The following is a 23,816-nucleotide window of genomic DNA, read 5'->3' as shown; positions in this document are numbered from 1 at the left end:
ACTTATCATGGTGAGCACTTCTTTAGGTAAATAAATGTTGAATAACTATTGACAATACCTAAAATTAATATAATACTGTATGTTAGCTATATTTTAATAAAAATCTTTAAAAATAGAAAAAAATACATGTGGAATCTGAGTAGGAAAAGGTAAATTGTGGTTCTAAGGAATCATAGCAATGTGTCACAATTTGTAGTGCTATGAAGAGAACCATTAATTTAAATAAGACTGGGGATTAAAGAGTGTTAAAGTAATTAAACAAGGAGGCCATTTGACTAAAGTGATTCTAATGCCTAGTAACCTACACAAGCAAACCAAAACCTAAACCAGTGTCAATATACTCGAATCTGAAAAAAAAAAAGAAAGAACAACCAACCATAACCTACTAGGCTTTCCCAAGTAAGCCAACTGCTTGAGCTATACACAATCAAATAATTCCCATGCCTTGCTTCTATATCTTTTCCATAAAAATCTCTCCCCTCTCTCCTGCTGGTGGAGTGCTCCTAACCAGCTTTGGTTTGCCACTGCCCTAGTGGAATCAATGTGTACTTAAATAAACTCTTAAACGTTTTAATGGTCCTCAGTTTATCTCCTTGACATTTAAAAAGGTTCTGTATGAATTATAATAATTCTAAAGTTGTCATCTTTAGAGGATTAACACAGATCAGTAGTCAATGATTCAGAGTCTGGAAACTCATGTCAACTTTGGATTATATCATCAACTTCTTGAGGTTGGTCAGATCATAATAAATAAATAAATGCTACATAAGTAATGAAACTGTTTTCCATCAACAATGAGCTCATATTCTGGAATGAAGGAAAAGCGTTTAAATAAGTAAACGAAATAGAGTAGATTAATATGTATGTGTATATATTCCAAAGAAGGGAATAATCAGCTCTATTTGATAGGTCAGGGAAGATTTACAAATATAGATATTGCAGCCGAGTCTAGAAAGATAAGTAGGAATGATCCAGGCAACAAGATAGAGAAGAGTATTCCTAGCAGCAAAAATGACATGAGCCAAATAAATAGGTACATGACAGTGAACCCCTCAGGATAAGGTGAAGTCAGCCAGGTTCTACACATAAAGAGGTTTGCATGGTCTGATTAAGGGATTTGACTTCATCTGTTAGTCATTAGGAAGCTATTAAATGGCTTAATAATAATAAGAAATACACACTCTTATTTTAGAAAAAATTGTCCTGCTGCAGTATGGAAGATAGAAGATGACTGAGGGTGATTATTAAAAAACAACAACATTCTAAAGGAAATTTACAGTAGCTTAGGTGAGAAGTGAGAAAATATGAATATGGATTGGGGAAAAAGAATTAGCTTCAGAGTTGATAAGTTGGTATCCTACCTGTATGGCCAATGGCTAATTTGATCTCTAAAAAAAATAGACTAGGTTGTCTCCCAAGTATCTCAGTCCAAATTTACTGGATCTATGCAGGAATATTTTCTGTATCCCAAGAAAAGGATGTACAGAAGAGCTTAAGGTTTATGATAACGCAGGGCACTACTCTATCAATCATTTTTACTTACTCAGGTAACACAGTTTCTCATTTTTATGCTCTCTTCACATGGAATATTTATGAATATTTCTCTTCAGACCAGCTCTTTTTTTCATGCTTGACAGAGAACATGGCCCAGATATGGTCATCTCACCTACTATTAATACCACATTCTGTCTGTTTCTCAACTGCAACCCCCAGAGGAGAGATCAGACTGGCCCAACTGTATTCAAGGTATGAGATAATGTGGCTTGCTACCTACTCAGCAATGGCCGTGGAAGCCAGACTCCAAGAAGAGATTTGGGTAAGCATTCTGAGAAGTACATCTGAACACAAGAAAGAACACACTTCAGTCTCTAGTTACCAATACAGACGGTGCCAAAAAAATGTATACACATTTTAAGAAAGGAAAAAATTATTTAAATTGTAATAATATATACCAATAACAAAAGGTGAATACAAGTCACATTTGACTTGCAGTTAAAAGAGGTGCTCAAAGTGGATACCATGAGTATCTAGACACTTCTGATTACAGCGAACTACTGCTTGAGAAACGTTGACTAAAGTGTCCACTTGTATACATTTTTTTGGCACCTCGGTATATGGATGTATAAAGAAAGCCAATTTGGGTGAGAATAATTAATTCCATTTTTATATGTGAGTTTAAGATGGTTGGAAGAAAGATATTCAGGAGGTATTTATATATACAAGTTGAGTTAAGGAAAGCAATGTGAGATGGAGATACAATGCGGAAGTCATTCATTTATAGGTGACAATTAAAACCATGTGGTTAAATGAGGATGTGAGTAAGAACATTTGACTAAAGATGGACCCCAGAAGTATAGGAATTTCCAAGGAACTTATGAAAAAAAGAGATGGAAATAAGTTGAAGAAGAGTGTATTGTAATAGGGAATTGGAGAGAATAACAGGAAAAGCAAGGACATAAATAATTTCACGAAATGGATTAGAAAACAGTATCAAATGTTGCAGAGATTATTAATATACAGAGTGAGATAAGGGGAGAAGATTTATAGGGCATCACTGGTGATGTTAGCAAGAACTAGTTCAGTGGAGAGATGAGATCAGAGAATAGCTCCTTCTTGCAGTGGGTCAAGGAACGAGTGGTAGATGAGAAATCCAGGGATGTGGGCAGGGATATGGATGATTCATTCAATTGAGAAGACTTACATGCAGATAGAGGGGGTTGAAAGATCTAGGAAATCAGATCCTATTAAGAAATAAAGGATAAAAATACAGGGAAAAGAGTTAAATTTCTGGACCAATGTACTCAAGTAGTTACTAGAGGATCCTATATGCAAAGGATTAGTCCCAGGCAGAAAAAGAGGCTTTTTCTAGAAATATGTCAGAAACTGGTATACAGTGTCTAGTACAAGCTCTCCCACAGATATTTATTTTTATTATTGCAAGATATTTTGCACTAATATTTTTTATTAAACCATGGATGATGACATGCAGTAAAAGATATTTAAAGATCTGTCTTTTGAAGTGCAGAGTTTCTATGATAGATGTACTATTATAAAATCCTACGCCAGAAAAATCTGTAAACTAGTAGATTGACATTTTTAAATACTAAATAAATAATTAAAGACAACATAAAAATTTTAAACAGATAAACAAAATAAGAAGACAAAAATGTTCAGACACCTTGTTTTTTCTGTCATCAACTATCACAACTTTACTAGAATTTAGATACTTTTAGAATTTAGAATTTATGTCTGCCAATTAAGTTCGCCAAAGTGCCACTGTATGCTTACATTGGCAACACTTTACAAACAGCTTGGTAAGGTTTCGTAACCTTGGTGTATCAGTGTCTCACAGCTGTGTTTGTGATGTGTGGTGGTGTCTTGGTGAGTGGTGTTCATTATTGTTGTTGCGTGTTTTTGTGTGCCGTCATAAGAATGTTTGAGCTTGAATTAGAGCAACAAACAAACATTAAATTTCCTGTTAAACTTGGCAAGAGTGGAAGTGAAATCAGGGACATGCTATGGGGATAATGCCATGAAGAAAATGGCAGTGTACAAATGGCTTAAACGTTTTTCTGAGGGATAGAACACATCACTTATGAAGAGAGGGCAGGGTGGCCAGTAATGAGCAGAATTGATGAAAACATTACAAAAATCTGTTGCATTGTGTGTCAAAATAGTCGGCGGACTGTGAGAAGCACAGCAGACCAAGTAAACATCAATAGAGAAACAAGAAAATATTAACTGAAAATCATGGCTTGAAAAAGGTGTGTGCAAAAATGGTCCCGAAGGAGCTCACTGATGAATAAAAGCAAAGGAGAGTCAAAGTTTGCTCAAACCTTTGGAGAGGCAAGACAATGTTTGGGGCCATGTTATCATTGGTGATGAGGTGGGGTGTACAAATACAACCCTGAAACAAAGTGAGAAAGAGTATAATAGAAGTCTGCCAATTCTCCATGACCAAAAAAGTTCCCTTAGTCCAAATCAAGATTCAAAACGATGTTGCGAAACTTTTGTGATATCAGAGGGATTATTCATTTGAATTTGTACCAACTGGACAAACAGTTAACCAAGTTTACTATTAGGAAGTGCTGTAAGGCTGTGTGAAAAAGTTAGACGACCTGAACTTTTCACCAACAATTCATGGCTCTTGCATCATGACAATGCACCAGCTCACGCAGCACTGTCTGTGAGGGAGTTTTGAGCCAGTAAACAAATAAGTGTATTGGAACACCCTCCCTACTCACCTGATCTTGCCCCCAATGACTTCTTTCTTTCCCTGAAGATAAAGGAAATCTTGAAAGGAAGACATTTTGATGACACTCAGGACATCAAGGGTAATACGATGACAGCTCTGATAGCCATTCCAGAAAAACAGTTCCAAAATTGCTTTGAATGGTGGAATAGGCACTGGCGTCAGTGCATAGCTTCCCAAGGGCAGTATTTCAAAGGTAATTGTAGTGATATTCAGAAATGAGGTATGTTACACTTTTTCTAGGGTTTGTTTGCGAACTTAACTGTGAGACCTTTGTAGGTACAAGTTTTTCTTCAAAAAGCACACACAAGTTGATTTTCCAAGGACACATACTTTATGAAGAAACAATATGGGAAAATTATTTAATAATATAGGAAACAGCAAAGTAAATTTAGAATGGATGTTTGAGTTACTGAAATTCAGAAAACACCCTATTTGTTTTTAAGAAAACCTAAGCTGTTTTTTTTTTTTTTTTTTTCATTATGTAGGTCAACTATTTGATATATTGGAGGAGGTTATCTAAAAGACCTGACCACTGGTTGACTGGAGATGAATTAAATAAAGGGTCTTCACCAACTCCCCTATCTTTGAAATATACAATCATTTCACTGATCGTTTCTATAGTGGGTAAGTTTTTCAAAGATGCAGCCTTGACAGAGCAATACGTTGTTGAAACGACCTGGATGGTTAAATCCAGTTAAAGCTTCTATATTAACTTTCAAGATTCTGTCAGCCATGTCTGGGTTCTACTTGCCTTGCAGCCCCCCAAATCAATCCTCCTAAGTAAGTTCCCTTGCTTATGAAAACTGCCACCTCCCAATCTAGAGTGGTCTGTTCCTTTATCTCTCGTTGCCCTCTGCATAGGAGGGGCCAGTTTGCAAACCAACTGAAAATAATAACCTTAGAAAGATTTTCAGTAAAATTGTTTGCTAAAAGAAAAGTTGTGAAGTTTATCAATCAGACAATAACTCAATTCCTATTTCACAGATTTAAGTAATTTGTCAGTCTCAGGGTGGTTAGCCATGAGAAAGTCAGTAATTAAAAGACTTGTACTTTTAGAGCAGTACTTCTTATAGTGTAGTTCCTGGACCAACATTCTGATAGAAATGCAAATTCTCACATTTAGGCCAGATCTACCGAAACAGAAAATGGGTTGGAGCCTAGGAATCTTTTAACAAGCTCTCCAGGTGATTCTATGCTCTCTGTATTCTGAGCACCATTGTTTTTAAGGTTAGTACTGACCTATAATAAATATTAAAGGGGCCAACTGATGCAAAACAGCTATTCCAATTTTACATTAATTTCATTTAAATATTGAACAACTTTAATAATCCTGTTAAAATTAGAAAACACATTTTATTTAAATACTGAAATCCATCAACTATTTCACTACAAATTTAAAGGAAAAATTACTGTAATAAATCTGCATTTTATTTTGATTTAATTTGGTGTCTCTGATTTTTCTCTCTCCTCCATTCTAGTTGTACTTTTAGTTTAAATTATTTGTTGATTTTTAAGAAAATTTCTTAAAGTATGCAAATAGCTCTAACACGCTGTATATATTCACAAATATATATTTGCATCAAAAATAAAGTTGTTGAAACTTTAAGGTAAGCAAATTATTACATTAATTAAAATGTTTTCTTACTTTTGAAAACCAATTTCATAAGATTGCAGAATTTGGAATAAATTATATATGGCAGTGTTTAATATTGTGGAAGATAACAAATCATGGATATTCTGGTTAGAATTCATATATTAGACAATGGTTCTCATTTACCAGATGTAGTTCTATAACAATTTAGACACTATGCATATGACAACAAAAACAGAAGTTCTAGATTTCTGTACTTGCATCACAGAGTCAGAGAATTACCAGTAGGAAAAAGTTCAGCAATTGGGAAATACTGCACAAAGTGCACATAAAAAAAGTAATCTTCATACCAGAAGGTACTTTATAGGTGTAGAATTGCTACCAGTTGTAGTGTGCTGGGAAATGTTTAGCAACCAGCTTGATAGATGGTTTGGGGAAGGGAGAAGGGAAGGTTTGATATGTAAACTTTGCCAATCTCTGTGGTTTAAAGGGTCCTATCTTGGGTGATTTCAAGCTACTCTATGAGGTCAGTGAACACAGATTTGGGAAGAGACGCACACAATGGCTTCAGCTACCCAACAAGCCGGTCCGAGCATACAACTGGCTTCAGGATGCTAAAAGTGTCCTCACATGGCTCCATTATTAAACATTCAATAAGTTTAATAAATATATCATTCCCTGCCAAATGGTCTCAAGAAATTTGGGTGGTGCTGTGTGTATGGAAGGGGTATCTTCCCTAAATGGAATTGTGTCTTTAATGTAATATTAAAAGATAATCTTAAAAATAAAATCTACTTTATGTTTAGTATGCTGTTGAATACCTAATTTATAAAGTGAAAAATACCTGTAATTGTCTTCTATTCTATTCATTATTTTGATTTTTTATGTGGTGGGCCTTTCCCCCCCTTGGTTTTCAAAACTTTGTCTTTGTTTCACCCTGAATAATACAGAAAAATTCTATAGTTACATAGGGCCCAATGAAACTTGGAAAATTGAGAAACTTTAATTCATGTGTATTATGTAAAATTATTTCACAAATATCAATATATATATTTGCAGACTCAATCTTTAAGGAACTTCAGAAAAATATCCTTTCACCTGAGTTGTCTTGAGTAATTAATTTTTAGGATTTTTAGTGAATTACTTTGCAATCATTATTAAGGAGACCTGAGGTAAGTTGTGTAGTACTTCTTTTTTGGAATTTCACAAGATTGAAAATGTAAAATAAATATTTTTTAAACTATCGAGTCAAACTAAATTGGAGAGAAAACCCTGAATACTGTTATTAAGTGAAAGAAACCTTTAAAAAAGACTTTGAGAGTAGAAATATCACTTTTAAAGCATATAAACAGAGCAATGAAACTTTTATTTTCTCAGAACATGTTAAAAAGCATAGGATATCCCTAATATTTATTCAGCTTTATATGAAGAATTTTAAATATCTTAGTCACTGAAATATTTTCAATGATCTGTAAAGATTTTATGTTCTTAGAAGATCGTGTAGAAACAATGAATACTTTTATGACAGGTATGTTAATGATAAAGTTTCTCTTTTTCACAAGCGTTAAGGAAGGAAATAGAATTTAAAAAACAAAACAGATGTTGTTAATATTATTTATCAAAAACAAATTCCAGTTCATATTCTTTAGTCTGTAAGATGGGGGAGCTATTGCATTACACAAAATACTGGCCAGTTTTGTTGCTCTAAGCATTTTCCTTTGATTGAAACCATTTGTAGTAAATGATGAACCAAGCCTTTGTAAATGCCATTTTAACTGGGGTTATGGTCTGATTAAATTGTGTTGATAATGGGGTTTCAGTTTCTGGAACTATAAAATATTAGTTTACTAGAAACATATTTGAAATGAGGTATACATTCTTTCTATAACATCAGTACATATTGGTTAATATTCCACTTGTAGACTAACACTTATTTGGCTTTTCGTGAGCGAGTTTGTCTATCTGAATAGCATGACAATACTTTTCCCTAAAAATAAATGCTGCAGTGCTGTTTGGTTCTGCTTCTCCTTAAAACCCTGACAGATCCCACAAGTCTCTTAATCCCCGTTAAGGGTAAGAAGGAAGAAGAGGAATGCATGACAAACTTAACCTAGAGTGAATCCAAGTTGAGAGAAATGTCGAGAGGAAGAAAAATATCAACACTACATAAATTATAACCTAAAGTCTTTCTAAACTAGGTTGAAAACGTGTTCATGAGTAGTCAATACTGTACATTTATAGAATAGAGTTTTTGCTACAGAAATAATTTTTGTAATGCTCTGGGGCCTTAGCATTAGCTCATGTTGTACATCTGGGAAAACTGAGACAAAGAGAGGCTCTTTGCAGTAACTTTTCTCCTGCCTTATCCTGGTACTGGTAGAAACCCCATGAAGTAAGAAAAGTGTATATTACCAGCCCTGTTCTGTAGGCTACAAAATTGAGACATAGAAGAGCCATTTTCTTAAAATTACCCAATTAATTATCAGCAATCACAGGGCTCCATGAATGTCTACTATTTCACCTTTATTCAAAAATATAGGGAGAAAAGAAATAGTACCTGCCTATGTAACTTCAGGGTTTCAGGATAATGTGTGTGAAGGTAACTTGTAGTTGTAAGAAAATATGATACAAATGTTAGTTGTTGGTCTCTCATAGCCATGATAGTCAGCTGATCATCACGTGTATCTTTATGTATAACTTATTTATATTTTTAAATATCCCAAATGTAATCCTGAATACATGAGAAAAACAACAACAACAACAAAAATGGTACACTGGCAGGTGCTTCCAAGGTAGTATCACTGTTTTCCCTTGATGCTCCATCTGAAATGTCTAATGAGTATATACTTGGAATGGTTCATGATGAAAGATGAGAACACTTATTTCAGAATTACAAGTTTTCAGTTTAAAATTAAATTTATTCAACTCTGTTTGAAAAGCAATAAATGCTTTTCCACTGTTAACCCTCACTTGAAAACTTTATTAACAGTTAATGCAAAGAAAGCTACTGAAAATAATTTTAGCAATAAACAAATTTACATACTCATCATGAAATATGTGTGCGGATTTTAGGAGTAATATAACTAAATAGGTAAATCAAGCTTACTGACAGGACCACCACCTTTAACAATGTTTGTGTGTGTTATATCTAGAGAGAGACTATATATAGACTAATATAATTTTTTCATCAACCATATATTAAATCAGCATTATAATAATTCCCCTGGATGACCCATCAATAAAATGCTCGAATTATTTTAAAAATTTGGATTGTTTTACTGGAGGGGGGGCGGGGAGAGAGAAAGAAAGAGGGAGAGAGAGAGAGAGAGAGAGAGAGAGAGAGACTGGTAACAATTTTGAAAGCCTAAGACACAGTATAAGGTGTTGCTTATGACCATAAGTTTAGGAATCAGATCTGAAGTTTTATTGTCCTGTCTGCCACATCTCAGCCATATGACTTTGGGCAAGTAGTTTAACTTTTCTAAGTTTCTTTATCTGGAAAACTTAGATGACAATAGCTGCTGCACACCGTGGGTAGAAAGATGAAGTAATATAAGTAGAACATATATAAGAGTACCTGGCATAAAATAAGGAAGGACATCATGTGCATTAAAAATTTTTAAATATTAAGACAATTTCATATGATTATGGTTTTGCTTTGTGTTGTTGCTTTTATTCAAATGGAATTCAAAATTCATCAACGAATGCTTTAGTCGAAAGGTCTCTAACCCAACCCAAAATATTAATTGATTATATATCTGAGAGAAACATAACTTTCATTTTTTAATAAAAATATGAAAGTCAGTACTACTACTATTTTCTTGAGATCTTTACAAGCATTGTTTTTTTGTTTAAAACTAGATTACCTTGTATATTGTTGAATCATCAAGAAAATAATTTTAAAATTCCAGATTTAGCTATCTGGAGTCTGCTTTTAGATAACCTAGCTTTCAGATTATGTTTGATAAGTCTACTTCCAAATCTCATTCCAATTTACTATTTTATGGTGAATTGAACTTTAATCATTGGAGGAACTCTGATATCCAATAATCATACTATTCTAGGTAAATGTCTATACCTATGCTGTTATTTAAAACACCACAGAAGTGTCTATCTTTTGTGCACTAGGAAATACATTAGCTATTTTTGATCCAAAAATAAATTCTCACATCAGTAACATTTTCACAGATAACAAGAGATAGAGGTTAAAATTTCAGGCTCTAACATGAGGTTACTTGAAGTCAAATCCTGACTTAGGTTAATTAACTCCTCTCTAACTCAGTATCTTCTCTTGTAAAATGCATTAATAATAATATCTACTTAATAGGTTGTTATGACTATTAAATTAATTGACACATGCCAAGAGCCTAGAACAGTGCCTGGTTTATAACAAGTGTTCAATTAACATTAGTTATTATTTTTGTGTAATAAAATACACTTAGGAAATCATTTGGATATGGATACTTCAAGAACAAGTATTGAAGTTGAAATTAGTCAGCAATTACAGAAGGTATGAACATATCTATGTTATATTTTCACATCATTTAAAATAATAATGTAAATTCCTTAACACTGTTTTGCGGGTTTGTTTGTTTGTTTGTTTGTTTTTAACTCAAAGTGCTTTAATCTAAACATACTTCCTTCCTTTTATATTGATAGGCAATTGATAACAAATGAATAAGGTTATATCACGCATCTCTGGAGATAATACAGTTTTTCTCATAGGTAGAATTGAAATGAGGATATATCATTTTTGGGAGCAGATCATTAAGCATAACCTCTCAAATCTGAAAAATATCACACACAAAAAAGTCACATACATTACTAATTCCTAAACATGCTAAGACTAAAATAAGACTTCAGAGAGTAATGGAAGAAAAGATAGGGAAGAAAACCTTTTTCAAAAGGAAGAGTAAATTAAACAAGTTTTCTCCATAAGCCATTACATCTACCTGAAAATAGATACAGAAAACAAGAAGCCAAAAACCAGAGATTTGAAAGAAAGAGCAATTAGCCCAAAGCCACAAGAAAAAAAGCACTTTTTGTTTGTTTTCAAAACACTCAAATCAGGTTTTGTGATAGCTTTTCCATTTTCTTCTTCTCAGTGAAAACAAACATCACACAAATCCCCCTGTGAAGGGAATGCTGAGAGAATAAATTCTCCAAGTAAATTTGCATGTGCCCACAAACCAAAAGAATTTGAATGAGCACTTAATTTACTTTAAATTATGTCAGCTTTTGCTTATTAATACACTTTCTAAGACTCTGTGGTTAAAGAAGTATTCAAACAGTTTTCAGATTAAAAGACAACCATCTAGAGAAAGGATAAGTATCTCAGGTATATTATTGGTAGCTCCTTAAAACATGTGAGTACTGAAAAATTTATGATTCTGGATTTGATTTTAACTTTTACTGTTTAATTATAAGTCATAAGCAATTATTTTAAAATATCTCATATTTTTAATATAAATGAATGTCATGAATTAATACATATTTAAAATTATATATAACATAAAATATCAGTTTACATGTGTACATGTACATTCTATAATATACAGATAATATTTGAAAATTCACCACCATATGCTTTAAATTCAAACTGAGACCAAAAAATTTATACTATGATGTCAAATTAAAATACACGTGTGTGGTCAAATACAGTAAACATTTTCTTTTAAGTTAGAAAAATGAACACTAATATAGTAAAGTGACTGTTTCAGTTTTATTAATTGTGGTTGATTTTTAAATACTACATTTTTACTAATCTGATTGTTTAAAAGCTGCTCGGGGGCATTATTATATCTTATATTACATTTTAACTCTAGTTGTTTATTTAGCGCTCTGTATATTTAGCTCTAGTTGTTTCTTTTACTGTATGTTTTTAGTTATTAGTCATTGCCCTGGTGATTGCAATTTACATCTTAATTCAAAGCAATTTAAATCAAATTAACATCAAGTTAATTTATTGAAAAAAAATTTTCAGTTACCATGATTTATTTTATTTTTTGATGAATGTTTTAATTTTTTAATTACACCTGACAAACAATATTGTGTTACTGTCATGTGTACAGCATGAAGATATTTATAAAATTTACAAAGTGATCACCCTGGTAAATCTGACACCATACATAATTACAATATTACTATATTCCTTATACAATACTTACATCCCCATGACTATTTTGAACTACCAGTTTATACTTCTTAATTCCTTCTGTTTTCACCTACCTCCCAACCCCCACCCTAACTGGCAACCATCAACATATTTTCTGTGTCTATCAGTTTATTTATGTTTTGTTTGTTTGTTTTGTTCTTTACATTCCACATATAAGTGAAATAAAATGACATTTGTCTTTCTCTGCCTGACATACTGCACTCAGCACAACATCCTGTAGGCCCATTCATTTTGTTGCAGAAAGCAAGATTCCATTGTTTTTTTTTATCCTTTACTTTTTTTTTTGTTTCCGGTGCACAAAACACTGTAATAGTTAGACATTTATCATTTATAACCCACACACTGTGTCAAGCCCCCTCCACCCCTCCACTATCCCTCTGACATCACACACAGCCATTACTGTTCCACTGTCTCTATTTCTAATGCTATACTCCACTAATTATATATATATATATATATATATATATATATATATATATATATATACACATATATATACATATATACACACATATATACATATATATACATATATATACATGTATATATATATGTATATATATGTATATATACATAAACCTGTAGTTGACATTCATTATTGTTCAGCTTCAGCTTCAGGTGTACAATGCAGTGATCAGGCATCTACATCTTCCCTGAGGTGGTCTCCCTAACGAGGCAAGTGTCCACCGGACACCCTACAAAATCTTTACAACATTATTGAGTACATTCCCCAAATTAACTTTCCTGATCCTGTGGCAATCTTGTGGTTACTGACTGTACTTTCTAATCTCCCATCTTCCCCCTTATCCCCACCACCCCTCCCATCTAGCAACCCTCAGTTTTTCCTCTATGTCTCTGAAAATGTTTCTGATTAGTTCATTCATTTATTCTTTTCTTTAGATTTCACATATAAGTGAGCTCATATGGTATTTGTCTTTCTCTGTCTGACTTATTTCACTTAACAGAATGTTCTCTAGGTCCATCTATGTTGTTGCAAATGGTAAGATTTCTTTCTTCTTTATGGCTGCTTAATATTCCATTGTATAAATGTACCACAGTTTCTTAATCCAGTCGTCTACCGATGGACATTTCGGTTGTTTCCATGTCTTGGCTATTGTGTATAGTGCTGCATTAAACATAGGGGTGTATAAAGTTTTTTGAATTAGAGTTTTGGATTTCCCCGGATAGATACCTAGTAGTGGAACTGCTGGATCATAAGGTAGTTCCATTTTCAGATTTTTCAGATACCTCCATACTGTTTACCATAGTGGCTGCACCAATCTGCAATCCCACCAACAGTGCACAAGGGTTCCCTTTTCTCCACATCCCCACCAACACTTGTTGTTTGTTGATTTACTGATGATAGCCATTTTGACTGGGGTGAGGTGGTATCTCATTGTGGTTTTTATTTGCATTTCTCTGATGGTTAGTGAGGTTGAGCATTTTTTCATGTCTTTTTGCCATCTGTATGTCCTTTTTAGAAAAATGTCTCTTCATGTTCTCTGCCCATTTTTTAAATGGAATGTTTGATTTTGGAGTTGAGTTGACTGAGTTTTTATAAATTTGTGATATTAACCCCTTACCGGATATATCATTGGCAATTATCTTTTCCCATTCAGTAGGATCCCTTTTTGTTTTATTGATGGCTTCCTTTGCTGTGAAAAAACTTTTTAGTTTGATGTAATCCCACATGTTTATTTTTTCTCTTACTTCCCTTGCCCAAGGGGATATATCAGTAAAAATCTTATTCCAGGTAATGTCTGTAAAGTTTCTTCCTATATTTTCTTCTAGGAATTTTATGGTTTCAGATCTTACATTTAAGTCTTTAAGCCATTTTGAATTTACTTTTGTATATGGTGTAAGAAGGTAGTCCAGCTTCATTTTTTTGCGAAGGTAGCCCAGCTTCATTTTTTTGCATGTGTCTGTCCAGGTTTCCCAGCACCATTTATTGAATAGACTGTCTTTATCCCACCGTAAATTCTCGTTTCCATTGTCATAGATTAAATGGCCATATAGGCATGGATTTATTTCTGGGCTCTCTATTCTATGCCATTGATCTGTGTGTCTGTTTTTATGACAGTACCATGCTGTTTTGATTACTGTAGCCTTGTAATATAATTTGATGTCAGGTATTGTTATACCTCCCACTTTGTTCTTATTTCTCAAGATTGCTGAGGCTATCCGGGGTCTTTTATGGTTCCATATAAATTTTAGGATTATATGTACTATTTCTGTGAAAAACGTCCTTGGTAGTTTGATAGGAACTATGTTGAATATGTATATGGCCTTAGGCAGTATGGACATTTTAACTGTATTAATTCTTCCTATCCATGAGCATGGTATGTGTTTCCATCTATTGGTATCTTCTTTCATTTCTTTTTTCAGTGTCATAATTTTCTGAGTACAGATCTTTTCTTCTTTGGTTAAGTTTATTCCCAGGTATTTTATAGTCTTTGAAGCAATTGTAAATGGGATTGTTTTCTTAATTTCTCCTTCTGATGTGATATTATTGGTATATACAAATGCAACTAATTTCTGAATATTAATTTTGTATCCTGCTACTTTACTAAATTCATCTATCAGCTCTAATAGTTTCTTGGTGGAGTCTTTAGGGTTCTCTCTATATAGTATCATGTCGTCTGCATATAATGACAATATTACTTCCTCCTTACCAATTTGGGTGCCTTTTATTTTTTTTCTTGTCTGGTTGCTGTGGCTAGAACTTCCAGCACTGTGTTGAATAGAAGTGAAGAAAGTGGACAACCTTGCCTCATTACTGATCTTAGGGGGAATGGTTTTAGCTTTTCCCCATTGAGTATGATGCTAGCTGTTGGTTTATCATATATGGCCTTTATTATGTTGAGATATGATCCCTCTATTTCCACTTTGTTAAGAGTTTTTATCATAAATTGCTGCTGGATTTTGTCAAATGTTTTTTCTGCATCTATTGATATGATTGTATGATTTTTATTTTTCATTTTGCTAATGTGGTGTAGCACATTAATTGATTTGTGGATGTTGAACCTCCCTTGCATACCAGGGATGAATCCCACTTGATCATGGTATATGATCTTTTTAATGTATTGCTGAATTCTGTTCGCTAGTATTTTGTTGAGGATTTTTCCATCTATGTTCATGAGAGAGATCGGTCTATAGTTTTCTTTTTCTGTGGTGTCTTTGTCTGATTTTGGGATCGGGCAATAGTGGCCTCGTAAAAAGTGTTTGGGAGACTTCCCTCCTTCTGGATTTTTTGGAAGAGCTTGAGGAGAATAGGTGATCATTCTTTTTTGCATGTTTTGTAAAATTCACCTGTAAAGTCTTCTGGTCCAGGGCTTTTGTTTGTTGGGAGATTGTTGATTACTGATTCAATTTGCCTGGTGTTAATTAGACTATTCAGGTTTTCTGTTTCTTCTTGAGTTAGCCTTGGAAGGTTGCATGCTTCTAGAAAATTGTCCATTTCTTCCAAATGGTCAAATTTGTTGGCATATAGCTGCTCATAGCAATTTCTTAAATTTTTTTTGTATTTCTGTGGTATCTGTTGTCTCTTCTCCTCTTTCATTTCGGATTTTACTAATTTTGGTCCTCTCTCTCTTTTTTTTTTAATGAGTCTGGCTAAAGGTTTGTCGATTTTGTTTACCTTCTCTGAAAACCAACTCTTGGATTCATTGATCTTTTGTATTCTTTTTTTGGTTTCTATTTCATTTATTTCCGCTCTGATCTTTATTATCTCCTTCCTTGTACTCCCTTTGGGCTTATTTTGCTGTTCTTTTTCCAGATCCCTTAAGTGTGAAGATAAACTATTAATGAGTGATTTTTCTTGTTTCTTTAGGTATGAGTGCAATGCTATGAATTTCCCTCTTAGGGTTGTTTTCGCTGCATCCCATAGATTTTGGGTAGTCATGTTTTCATTTTCATTTATCTCGAGATATCTTTTGATTTCTTCCTTGATTTCATGGTTGACCCATTCATTATTTACTAACATGTTATTCAGTCTCCATGAATTTGTGTGTTCCATTTTTTTTCCTGTAGTTCATTTCTAATTTCATAGCCCTGTGGTCAGAGAAGACAATTGGTATGATTTCAATTTTCTTAAATTTATCAAAACTTGTTTTGTGGCCTAACATGTGGTCTATCTTGGAAAATGTTTCATGTGCGCTTGAGAGGAACATGTATTCTGCAACTTTGGGGTGAAATGCTCTGAAAATATTGATTAAATCCAATTGGTCCAATGTGTCTTTTAAGGCTGTTTTTTCCATATTGATTTTCTGTCTGGAAGACCTGTCCCTTGTTGTCAGAGATGTGTTGATGTCCCCTACTATGATAGTGTTACCGTTGATCTCTGTCTTTATGTCAGTCAATATCTGTTTTATATATTTAGGTGCTCCTATGCTGGGTGCATAGATGTTTACTAGGGCTATGTCGTCTTGTTGGATCAATCCCTTTACTATTATGTAGTGCCCATCTTTGTCTTTTAATATATTCTTCATTTTAAAGTCAGATATATTTTGTCAGATATAAGTATTGCAACTGCAGCTTTTTTCTCATTTCCGTTTCCATGAAATATCTTACTCCAACCCTTCACTTTCAGTCTGTGTGTGTCTTTTGATCTGAGGTGAGTCTCTTGTATACAACATATACAAGGGTCTTGCTTTCTTATCCACTCAGCCACCCTATGTCTTTTGGTTGGAGCATTTAAACCATTTACATTTAAAGTCATCATTGATAGGTACATAATTATTTCCATTTCAAAAATTTTAGTTAATTTGTTTTCATCTTCTGTTTAGAGGAGCCCTTTTAATATTTCCTGCAATGCTGGCTAGGTGGTAATAAATTCCTTTAGCTTATTCTTTTCTGGGAAGCTCTCCTTCAAATTTAAATGATAGTCTTGCTGGATAAAGCAATCTAGGTTGTAAGCCTATGTTTTCCATCACTTTAAATATCTCCTGCCACTACCTCCTGGCCTGCAGTGTTCCTGTAGAAATGTCGTTTGATAGTCTTATAGCAGTTCCCTTGTACGTAACCCTTTGTCTTTCTCTTGCTGCTTTCAGGATTCTCTCTTTGTCTTTAACCTTTGCCATTTTAACTATAATGTGTCTTGGTGTGGACCTGTTTGGGTTTATCCTGGTTGGAACTGTCTCCACTTCCTGGGCTTGTATGTTGGTATCATTCACCAGGTTAGGGAAGTTTTCGGACATTATTACTTCAAATGTTTTCTCGATCCCTTGCTTCCTCTTTTCACCTTCTGGTATTCCTATGATGCGCATGTTGTTGATCTTTCATGTTATCCCAGAGGTCTCTTAAACCATCTTCATTGTTTTGTATTCTTTTTTCTTTCTGTTGTTATGTTTGGGTGATCTCTGCTAACTTGTCTTCTAAGTTGCTGATTCGATCCTCTGCTTCATCTAACCTGCTGGTAATTCCTTCAAGTGGGTTTTTTTATTTCAGTAATTGTATTCTTTAGTTCTAACTGTTTGTTTGTTATGATTTCTACATCCTTCTTTATGTCGTCACTAAGTTCCTTAAACATTCCTATCATCAGTATTCTGAACTCTGTCTCTGATAGGTTGGTTACCTCTATTTCATTTGGTTCCAATTCAGGAGGTTTCTTCTGTTCTTTTATTTGGGATATGTTTCTTTGTTTTCCCATTCTGGCTGACTCTCTGTGTTTGCTTCGATGTATTAGGTAGATTCCCTAGGGTTCTTAGATTTGCTTAAGTAGTATGTTATCTTATGTAGTATGTGTCCTTTATATTTGACTTGCACTACTTCCTTCTTCTCCTCTGCGTGTGCTCCAAAGATGACTCTTGTGTTGTTTATATTGTCCTGTTAAAGTTTATCTTTAATTGCTTTTAGCTTGTGAGTAGGTGGGATTGACTCCTAGGCTGACTAGTTGTGAGACTTGGCTCTGCCCAGGGCAGGATATTATAGTGTGTGAGGGTTTACTGCTTAAATGAGGTTTGGCCTCTATGGGCTTTTGTGCCTGTAGAGAATTCCCTCTGGGTGTGTCTGTCACTTGTAGGTCAAACCCGGTAATACTCTGGTTTGGTCTGGAGTTGGCCTCTGGTTGTGTGGAATCTTGTGCCTCTTAAGCTGGGCCGTGGTAGGGCAATTTCAGAACAAAGCAAATCACCAAGCACACAACAACAACAACAAAGAAAAAACAAAATACATTCGCATGTAAAAACAACCAATAACCCACACTTGACACAGGCAAAGATATCAAAGATATAAAACAAAACAAAACAAAAAAAGCAGTGCCAGTCTTGGCTTAAGCCCACCAAGTAATTTCCAGATTGTCCTCTGCTGTACCAAAGAGTCCTCTATGTATTGTGCAGGCAGAGCTGGTCACCTGGGGTCTGGATGGGCGTTTCTACAAAGTCAGTGCAGTTTCTGCCCTTGCACTGGGAGTAGCAACACCAGCCCTGTGCCCAGTTCTCCTGAGTCTTAGGGCACTTCTTCCGTGTGTGTGTGTGTGTGTGTGTGTGTGTGTGGCGGGCGAGAGATTTCTGAGCTGCTGAAAGCCCAGAGCTGCATCTGCTGCTTACTGCTGATCCCTGGGAGTGCCTCCGTAGTTGTAATTGCCCTGCCCTAGGCAGGCCAGAAAGGGTGGGGCTGGGGGTGGAGGAGTCCTCTCTCTCCCAGCCCAGCAGTGTCACACTCTTCCTGAAAGCCAGAAAAGGTGGTGGCTGGGGTGGAGGCATCTCTTCTGTCCCAGCCCAGGAATATCACACTCTTCCCAGCCTCTTCCCTGGGTCAGAGCTGCACACCAGTCTTCCCAGATCCTGAGCACTATAGCTCCTCTGTAATCTGACACTACTCCTCAGTTCAGGGGCCAGCTTAAGTCTCTGGAAGGGTGGGGGGAGGAATGGGAGAGTGAGAGGAGGAGCCCAGGTATGGAGTTTCTGTCCTTTGTCCAACCTAGGGTCCAGCTGGAAGTCTCAGCTGAGGTTACTGCCTTAAATGCTGGATATGCTGCCCTCTGGGAATGAGAGATCAGCTGTGGAATGCAGGGAAAGAGACCACCTCCTGGCTTTTGCGGTCTCTGTTCTGTCCTGTAACCCCTCCATCTCTGCAGCCAGGGATGTGGCCGCGTCTCCACTCTGCTCGCTTCCCTCTTCCCCTGCTTGCCCAATTTGCCCACCTTCAAGTAATCCTCCTGCGAGTTTCTTAGCTTTTCTGTGTGATGAACAGAGAGTCCTTTGATGGGTTATGGAAGTTCAGTTTTGGTAAGATCTGGAGGAGAACTCAAGAAGTCCTCCTCACTGCCGCCATTCCTATGTATATGAGATTCCATTCTTTTTTATGGCTGAGTAGTATTCCATTGTACATATGTACCACCTCTTCTTTATCTATTAATCCATTCATGGCCACCCAGGTTGCATCTATATCTTGCCTATTGTAAATAACGCTGCTGTGAACATATGGATGCACATGTCCCTTTGAAGTAGTGTTTTGGGTTTCTTTGGATAAATACCCTGAAGTGGGATTACTGTGTCCTTCTTTGTCTGTTGTTATAGCCTTTGCTTTAAAGTCTATTTTGTTTGGTATAAGTATCGCTACCCTAGCTTTTGTTTGTTTGTTTATTTGTTTTTTCCATGAAATATCTTTTTATCTCCTTTCTGCTTTTTCTTCATAAAGAAGTCCCCTTAACACATTTTGTAATACTGTTTCGGTGGTGATGAACTCCTTTAGCTTTCTCTTGTCTGGGAAGCTCTTTATCTGTCTTTTGATTCTAACTGATAGGTTTGCTGGCTAGAGTAATCTTGGTTGTAGGTCTTAGCTTTTCTTCACTTTGAATATTTCATACCAATCCCTTCTGGCCTGCAAAGTGCCTGTTCAGAAATCAGCTGACAGTCCTATGGGAGCTCCCTTGTAGGTAACTCACTGTTGTCATTTTGGTTTTTTTGTTTTATTTTGTTTTTGTTTTTTCCCTCTTGCTGCCTTTAAGATTCTCTCTTTGTCTTTAAACTTTGGTGTCTTAATTATGATGTATCTTGATGTGGGCCACTTTGGGGTCATCTTGTTTGGGACTTTCTGCATTTCCTGGACTTGTACATCTATTTCCTTCTTCAAGTTGATAAGGTTTTCCATCATTGTTTTTTCAAGTAGGTTTTCAATTCCTTGCTCCCTCTCTCTTCTCCTTCTGGTACCCCAATGATGTGAATGTTGATACGCCTGATGTTGTATCAGAGGCCTGTTAAACTATCCTCATTTTTTGGATTATTTTTGCTGTTCTGATTGGGTGTTTTCTGCTGGCCTCCTCTTTCAGTTCACTGATTCAATCCTCTGCTTCATCTATCTAGTCTACTCTTGATTTCCTCTAATATATTTTTAATTTCACTTATTGTACCTTCATTTATGACTAGTTATTTTTTATGTTTTCTATCTCCATTTTTATGTTTCCTCTCTCTTTGTGTGTGTGTGTGTGTGTGTGTATATATATATATATATATAGATAGATAGATAGATAGATAGATATAGATATAGATATATTTCAGTTATTTAACATTCAATATTATTTTATATGAGTTTCAGATGTATAGCATAATGATTAGACATTTACATTATTTATTCAGTGATCCCCCTGATTAGTACAGTACACCCTTGGCATTATACATAGTTACTGCAACATTATTGACTATATTCTCTATGCTGTACTTTACATCACTGTGACTATTCGAAACTACCAATTTGAATTTCTTAATCTGTTCCCCTTTTTCACCCAACTCCCCAACCCCCATCCCCTCTGGCTACTATCACTTTGTTCTCTGTATCCCTGAGTCTGTTTCTGTTCTGTTTATTTATTTTGTTCTTTAGATTTCACAAGTAAGTGAGATCATATAGTATTTGTCTTTCTCTGACTTATTTCACTTAGCATAATAACATCTATGCCCATTCATGTTGTCTCAAATAGTAAGATTTCATTCTTTTACATGGCCATGTAGTATTCCATTGTGTATATGTACCACAATTTCTTTATCCAATTGTCTATTGTTGGGCACTTAGGTTGATCTCATATCTTGGCTATTGTAAAGAGTGCTGTGATGGACATAGAGACGCATATAGCTTGCAAATTAGTGTTTTTGATTTCTTGGGATAAATACCCAGAAGTGGAATTGCTTGGTCATAAAATATTTCTATTTTTAATTTTTTGAGAAAGCTCCAAAGCATTTTGTATAGTGGCTACACCAATTTGAAATCTCTCCAATAGTCTATGAGTGTTCCCTTTTCTCCACATCCATGCCAGCACTTGTTATTTGATTTATTGATGATAGCAGTCAGTCCTGATAAGTGTGAGGTGATATCTTATTGTAGTTTTAATTTGCAATTCTCTGCTGATTACTGACATTGAACTGTCAGAAGGAGAAATTAAAAAAACAATCCCATTTACAATTGCATCAAAAAATATATATATATCTAGGACTAAATTTAACCAAGGAGGTAAAATACCTGTACGTGGAAAACTACAGGACACTGAAGAAAGAACTTGAAGAAGATAAAAATAAATGGAAGCATATATTATGCTTGTGGACAGGAAGAATTAACAATGTAAAAATGTCCATGCTACCAAAAGCAATTTATATATTCAATGCAGTCCCTATTAAAATGCCAATGGCATTTTTCACAGAACTAGAACAAATAAACTTAAAATTCATATGGAACCACAAAAGACCCTGAATCACCACAACAATCTTAAGGAAGAAGACTGAAATTGAAGTATCACACTGCCTGATATCAAACTATACTACAAGAGTATAGTAATCAAAACATCATGAGACTGGCTCAAAAACAGACACATAGATCAATGGAATAGAATAGAGATCCCAGAAATAAATCCACGTCTATATGGTCACTTAATCTAAGACAATGGAGTCAAGAACATACAAGGGATAAAGACAGTTTATTGAATAAATGGTGCTGGGAAAACTTTACAGATACATGCATAAAAAAAAAGTGAAACTGGACCACTTTCGTACACCATATATAAAAAAGCTACAAATGGATGAAAGACTTACATGTAAGACCGAAAACCATAAAGCTCTTATAGAAAACATAGGCAGTGAAATCTCTGACATTGCTCTTAGTGATATTTTTTTTGGATATATCTACTTGGGCAAGGGAAACAAAAGAAAAAAATAAACATATGGAACTACATCAAACTAAAAACGTTTTTGCACAACAAAGGAAACCAACAACAAAATGAAAAGACAGCCTATTGAATGGGAGTAAATATTTGCCAATCATACAACTGGTCCAAAATTTATAAAGAATTTATACAACTAAACACCAAAAAAAAACCCAAACAATTCAATTAAAACATGGGCATAAGACCTGAGCAGACATTTCTCCAAAGAGTATATACAGATGGGCAATAGACCTATAATCCATGTTTTGAACTCTACGTGTGACAGATTGCTTGTATCCATTTTGTTTAGTTATTTTTCTGGTATTTTGTTCTGTTCTTTCATTTGTGACATGTTTTTTTGTCTCCCCATTTTGACTGCCTCCCTGTGTTTGTTTCTTTGTAATAGGTAGAGCTGGTCTACCAGCTCTATTATGCCTCCTGGTCTTAGTAGAGTGACGTTACATAGTAGGTTTTCTGTGGACCCAGTGGTGCAGTATCCCTGATCATCTGAGTCAGATGCTTCAGGTGTGTTCACTGAGTGGGTTGTGTGTACCCTCCTGTTGTAGTTGAGCCTTGGTGGCTGTTTGCATATCTGTGGGAGATATTGAACCTTAGACTGATTAGTTGTGATGACTGGCAGTGACTACAGTGGAGGAGCTGTTGTGCATGGGTTAATCCTACACGAGACGATTTGCTTTAGCAGGGTTCTGGTTCCTGCCCAGTCTGCCCTTTGGGTGTGTCATCTGCAGAGCCAGCTGTGTGGTGCTTGGCTCAGGCCAAACTGGCGACCTGGCATGCTAGCCCCAGGGCCTTCTGGGTGGGGTCCCACCACAGGCAAATTTAAGGTACAGCCTGCGTCCTGACCGGGGCGATCTGGAACGAGCCACAAAACAATATGCAGAAGTCTGCCACCCGTGCTGGGCTTGGAGGTGCCTTGAAGAGGCTAAGCCACAAACCAAAGCTGTCTGCTGCTAGTGCTAGGCTTGGAGATGCTCAACATGAGGTATGGTTCATAGTGAGGCCAGATGCTGCTGTTTGGGTTTTGTGAACCTTTGAGAGATTTTATGAATGTCCACAGCATGAGCCAAAATAAGCTGTTTGTATGCAAAAGCCACTGGAAGTAGCTTGGTTGGGCCAGCAAGTTGGGTGAGGCAGGGTCTCAGTGAATCATCAGGGAGGGGTGAAGAGTGTTAGGCAGGTTGATGGAGACTAAGATATGGTGCCCACCTGTGTCTAAATGCTGGCAATAACAGATTCTGCCAACACTTTTGTCTGGAAGAAAGCTGCTCCTCCAGCCCTTAACCTGAGCCAGACAATTCATTTCCTCCCCATATGTCCCTGGCATCTCTAGAGATGCTGCCCCAGCACTAGAAGACAGAGCAAGTGAGTTCATCAGCAAGTAAGTCTGTGCCTGGGCCTTCTAAGAAAAATATCTGGACTCCAGTCAGTTTCTGTCTCCCTTAGCTACAATCTCCGCTAGGTTTTACATCCAGAAGTTTAGGTCCTTCTCTTCCCAGCACTGGAACCCTGGACTTGAACAGATATTTCCTTCAGTGCTTTGAACCAGTGAATCTTCCATACATTGCTGAGGAGTGCTGTGTTTGTATTGGGACATACTTTAAAGTCTCTGACAAGCATTTGATAAGTCTGCTTTAGTATTCACTTTTTC

The sequence above is a fragment of the Rhinolophus sinicus genome, linkage group LG03 (assembly GCF_036562045.2).
Source record: "Rhinolophus sinicus isolate RSC01 linkage group LG03, ASM3656204v1, whole genome shotgun sequence".
NCBI lineage: Eukaryota > Metazoa > Chordata > Mammalia > Chiroptera > Rhinolophidae > Rhinolophus > Rhinolophus sinicus.
This window is presented reverse-complemented; position numbering follows the sequence as displayed.